The sequence below is a fragment of the Lycium ferocissimum genome, chromosome 6 (assembly GCF_029784015.1).
Source record: "Lycium ferocissimum isolate CSIRO_LF1 chromosome 6, AGI_CSIRO_Lferr_CH_V1, whole genome shotgun sequence".
Taxonomy (NCBI): Eukaryota; Viridiplantae; Streptophyta; class Magnoliopsida; order Solanales; family Solanaceae; genus Lycium; species Lycium ferocissimum.
The window spans coordinates 2993773-3000048 of record NC_081347.1 but is presented as its reverse complement, the minus strand read 5'-3'; positions in this window follow the sequence as shown (position 1 = coordinate 3000048).

The following is a 6276-nucleotide window of genomic DNA, read 5'->3' as shown; positions in this document are numbered from 1 at the left end:
GTATTCAGCTAGGTGTTAAATTTGGTGTCGTGACAAGTTATTTACTTGTAGCTTTTGCATATATTGGACCTTGTTTTATACTGTGCAAACTGATTTTCTTGATTTAATTATTGTGGAAAATAATAATAACTACGGTTTAGTTAAAACAGGTTGGGGTCGGGTTGTATGAATCACCGCACACTGATCGTATTTTTCATTTTGTATTATGATGATTCATCTTCAATTAATTAGTTCATAACTTTATTGTACCACCACAAACATTATTTTCATTTTCGTTAGCTAATGTTTTCACTACATGAAATCTTAATCTTCATCACTATTATACTTGACCAACTTTATATTTAAAACAATACAAGGAAGTAATTCAAGATTTTTTCCCTTTTCTCAAAAATTATTTTACAAAAAATTACTTTTATGTAAAGTTCTATGTATAAGCAAATGGTATCCACTTCCAAAACGTCTATGAAGCTCTTTAGACGCATTTTCGTTGAAGTACATAACTTCTGCCTTAAGCCAAAAGTCTGAGTTGGGCTTAGCTAGGGTCCGAGCGTGTTTGATTCAGATAAAGTTTACAAATAATCTTTTTTAGAGCTTGTAATTGAAAAGATAGCCAAATATTAAGAAAAATCATTGAAAGATAATCATTTTTTAGGATGGATATGAAATTTTAATAAAAATACCCCATGCTTAACAAAGGCAGAGACCATTTCTTTCTGTTTTTTCAATCCCTCCCGGATATTATGATGGAGTTTCATTTGTTAGAAGTTCAAACACGAACATATTTTTTATCGGGCAAGTGGCAGGAATGCCTTTATTCTGGGCTAGTTTTTAATTTTTGTCTTTTGCCTAATACCATGAGGTTTGAGGTTCGAACCTTGGCTTAGTAAAAAAAAAAAAATGGCGAGACAGAGTTTTGTAGTAAAGCTAAGCCTATTTGGGCAAAAGTTAGGCCTCAGGAGAGTTTTGCATTCAAAACTCTGTCTGTAGGCAGAGTTTTGTAAGCCAAAGTTAGGCCTCGGGCATAGTTTTGCAAGCCAAAGTTAGGTCTCAGGCATAGTTTTGCAAGCCAAAGGTTAGGCCTCAGGCATAGTTTTGCAAGCCATCAGGCATAGTTTGCCTACAAACTCTACCTGCAGGCAGAGTTTTGCAAGCCAAAGTTAAGCCTCAGGCATAGTTTTGCAAGCCATTAGGCATAGTTTGCCTGCAAACTCTACATGCAGGCAGAGTTTTGAATGCAAAACTCTACCGCCAAAGTTAGGCCTCAGGCATAGTTTTGTAAGCCATCAAGCATACAAACTCTACCTTAATGCAGAGTTTGCCTTGAGGCATAAGGCAAACTCTGCCTGGCGAATCTAAACCTTTGCCTTGCTACTTTTTTTTTTTTTTTTTTGTCTTAGCGGGGGTTCGAACGCCGAATCCATGGGTTTTTAGGCAAAAGGCAAAAACTAAAAATTTCAAATTTGAGGGGCAAAAATAAAAGACCAGTGCTTTTGAAGGGCAATCCGCACAAGAAAATGTTTTTCATGAACTCCGCATTTTTTAATCAATTCCAATTTTTTCCCGAATTCACCCTTTTTCTTTGTGAACCCTATTTACGGTTAATCACCATTTACTGTTATTCTTAAAAATATTATTCTTGGTCATTTGAACAAAGTCTCATTGGCGTCATTTTAACTTTCGTAAAAATGGTGATCTCGATTTTTTTACCACCAAAAATTGTGGTGGGGTGATAAGTAATAAACTCTCATCTTAATTAGAGGTCTTGGTTTCAAGTCCTATGAATATCAAATGCAATTTAGTATTTGAACTTAATGGGTTCTAAATTCTTGGAAAGGGCCATCAGCATAATTAGTTTCTAAAATTAATTTTTATACATATTTAGTAATATTTTTAATGCATATGCAGGGGTTTAAATTAAAGCTACTAGGTTTGACCGAATTCGTACGTCAACTTCTAACTCCGCCTCTGATGAATATAATCACATATGATAGATAGCACTTTACCTTCAAGTGGGATTTTTCGACACGAGTCCAAATTAATCGAGTCCCAAAGTGAATATCGAACACGAGGCAAAGCACGTTAGAGTTTTTCAAAATTAAAAGCTTCAATATAATAAAAATTGCGATATGCATAGGTCACGAATGTGTCTTACATAGTTCTTTTATTCGTTCTTCATACAATTGGCAAACAAAACAAAAAGTTCTTCTTAGTTGTTTATAGTATAAAAAAATCAAATAAATATGGGGGACAAATCATATTCATGAGAACTTTCTCGAATCAACTTGTTTGAATCTTTGGATCAAAAGATGATCTAAAAGACTATGTTTTGTCATGTCTTTTCAAAGTGGTGTCCAATGAGATCAATCCTAGGTGCACCACCATAAAGTAACTAACAATGTAACTCGCTTTTTGGTTGTTGGAACTAATGGAGTTGATAATGGAAAAAGTCCATTTTCTTACATTTACTCCTTCAATGACGTTGACAGCTGTTTTTTTTTAAACCGTAATGTCTGTGCCAATTTACGTATACCTCAATTAGTTTAATGGAATATTTGCCATTCTCCGCTAGTATAATATCGGATAATTTTACCCATCAAAGCTTAGATAGATAAAAAAATTACCTAGTATTTTTGCCTCCGGTGCTATTTAAACTTCAGACTTTATTATTCTCAACTCACTTTATTGATCACTTAATTACACCCTTGGATGCTTAACAGTTGTTTTTTAGGTATCTTTGGCATGACCAGTGTTTTAAAAGGCGGGGGCGTAAGGCGGAGTGTTTTACTTAGTACGGAGAGGCACGGGGCATCAGCCCCATGAATCTTTAAATTTTTTATTTAAAATGCAGTAAAATAGTATAACAACACACAAATTATAAAAAATATGTTAATAGTTTTAAAAAATTAAAAACATTATTAAAGAAACTCATAGAAAATAAAACTTTTAACATGATTTTACAAGTATAATTAATTCAATGATTTAAAACTTATTATGTGATGCAAACTAACTCTAACATCTTAACTTTCAAACAGTAAAAGAATCACAATTTCTTAAAGCATATTACCATCATACTATGCAATTTACCTCCACAAAAGAAAATAATCAATAACTTTATCATATTATAATTAAAACATCACTCCTTCCTGAATATAAATAAAATTATTTTCAATTAGTAAAATAATAAACTATGATAATTTTGAGGCACGGGACAAAAACGTGAAGAGCAATGTCAAGTAAAGATGTAAAATTCGGCTGTGTATTTTATAAAATGTTAAGTGATATTCATCCTCACAGTGTTTACAAATAGTGAATATGCAATACTATGGTTTGTTATTTGAGTTACTCTCAATCGTCTTATTTCTATAGATGAAGAAAACTCTTAAGCATCATTCATTTAATAAAGAATTATGACGGTCAATAATGTTAATTGAGGAATTTGACACATAATTTATATAAGAACTCTTAGGCGAGCCCCGAGAGTTGGGCGTTAGGCGTCTTTAGGGTGTACAGTCGGGCGCTTAGGGCGGCCTCACAAAACTAAGCCCTACACGTAAGTCCCGAGGCATTTTGCCAGTGCCCCTCCCCGGGCTGAGCCCCGAGACGAGTCCCAGAGCTGCCTTTTAAAACACTGGGCATGACTAATTCAGAATTTGGCGGATAAGTGAGAGCGCACTTCTTGCCAAAAAAAAAATTCATTCTCAAAACTCATATTAGAGACCTTCAATTAAAGAAGGAGAGATTTCAATTATTCCCATGATTAATTCAGATTGCGCCGAAAAACTAAGAAGGCACTCTCTATTGAGAATTTTTTTTATTTTCAGAACCCACTCCTGAAATCTTTAATTAAAGAATGAGAATCTCAGTTATTCCATCAAACTCCTTGACAACTATTGTTACCCTATTTGTACTTTTATCATGTTTCATCCATTTATACAAAACCCAAATATAGTACTCCATAATACTATAATGTGACATACATTCTTCTTTGTTTGGCCAACTGAAAATTGAAACAATAAGTGAGAAGGTTATGCAATGGGAGAATACCCACTAAAGTCTGCATCATAACAAATCCAAGGTTGTAATCCTACCAAACCCCAAACAAGTGCAACAAACCCCATAAAGCAGATGTGTTAAAAATTGATTGAGACAAGTAAACCATTTATCCAATCAAAATTGATGGTCATAAAGACTAATAATGAAAATGGAAGGTGTATGTGTCCTATTTCCAATCAATTATCCATTTATATAACACAAAAGAGAAGATCATGAATGAGTACCCATTCCATAATAAAGTGTCTCTCCAATCCCCATTTCACTTATAAGGTCCCCAAATCCCAAAATGGTCAGTACACGTTTGGCACCAAATATTGAAGAGCAACGTAGAAGAAACATGTAGTGTGGTATTCATTCATAGAATAAGACTTCACATAAAATATTAAGGAAACATAAATGATCAATTTATATACTCGGATAGTATTAAGAAAATTATACTATCGTAAATGAATAGTTTATTAAACCTCCTACTCCCTCACCATAGCCCACCGCCCCACACCAACCAATAACAAGAAAACAACATCATGTCATATCATCATTATCATCATGCTGCTACAAGAAATTATAAAATTAGAAAGATGATAAAGAGAGTATAATAGTAGATCTTGGCTATAATATAGTTTTTTTTTTTTTTTTTGTGGGGTTGTAATGGTTTGTTTCCTCTTATTTATGGTGATGTGTTGGCAAACTAGTATTCTTACAAATATACTCAAATGGTGAGACCAGTATATATGTTCCACTCTATTTGGGGTCCTTTCATGGCTTCGAATTGTTTTTTTTTCTTTCTTAAAAATCGAAAGTCTCATAGACCAATCTTTGAACCGCGTATATTGATGTGTTTTTGGTCTTTGAACTGATTGATCAGAAAGTGGACCTAAGGAGTGTGCATAGTGCCTAAAGAGAGAAAGAAACAAGAAAAAGAAAAAAAGTCTTTAATGTATGTAAGACTATGAAGATTAAAGGTAGCTTTATAGAAATTAATTATGGATAACTTCAGTTACTGAATAATAAAAATTTTCGCTAATCCTATTTAACGATGAATTAGCGAGGACTATCAAAAAAGTTATTAGCTATAAACTATTTAGCGACAGAATAACGCTGAATTTTGTAATTTTTTTTTCCTGTAGTATAAATGTAAGGTTTAGCGAAACATCGACCATGTTGATTCGATTATGCATGGTCTTATATTGCAAAACCGATACATGGGAATAACTAATATTGTTATGCAACAAATGCTCCATTATGCAAGGCTATGAACCGAGCAGCTCGGTGAACAGAATCTCACTATATATACGCATAATTTAGGACACGAGCAGCTCGGTGCACAAAATTTCATTGTATATACAATGGTCTAGAGAAGGGCTAAACCACAGAGCTCGTTTGGTAGGAGGTCTTAGCTAATATAGTCATGCTATTAGATGTGGTATTATTTTATACCATGTTTGGTTGACATTTTGGGGCATGTATAACTAATACATGGATTAGTTAATGCACCAAAGGGTGTATTATCTTATCCCACCACCACCATGGGATAACTTATCCGCCATTGATAGCTTATCCATGGATAAAAAACTAAAATGACAAAATTGGCCTTGTTTTGTTCCAAGAAACCTATAAAGGGCAAGCATCTAAGGGTATAATTGATTTTTTAAGTTTTAAAAATAAATAAATATTCAAATGATATCTTTTGTGTCCAATTTTAGTTCAATGAACTAAACACCCAACAAAAATAATCCTAGTATTACTAATTCATGTATTACTAGTCCCTACATTACTAATTCCTGCTTTATTAATCCATATATAACTTGTCTTTGAACCAAACGACCTCCAAGTATATTAAATTAATTATATGGTAATAATTTTTACTGTTGCGCCGATGCTTCCTTATTTTTGTGGGACAATCGTATGTTTGATCAGATTCACATGTTAGAGCCTATATGTTCATTCCAAATGTCAATCATAGTTTAAACTGTTTAGTGACTGGCTTCTATGTTAGCCTGACGTCATCTTTACCATTGCATTTTATTTTCTTCAATTAATCACTCCCCCTCCTTTTTCTGTTTTCTTCCTTTCTTTTCAGTGAAAACATGTAATGGGAGACTTACTAAGTAGGTGTTTGGCCATGAAAATTAAATATTTTTTACTTTATTTGGAATTTTAAAGTTGGAGTTGAGGAGTTGTATTTAGTTATAGTTTTTGTAAAAAATATTTGGTTGAATTTAT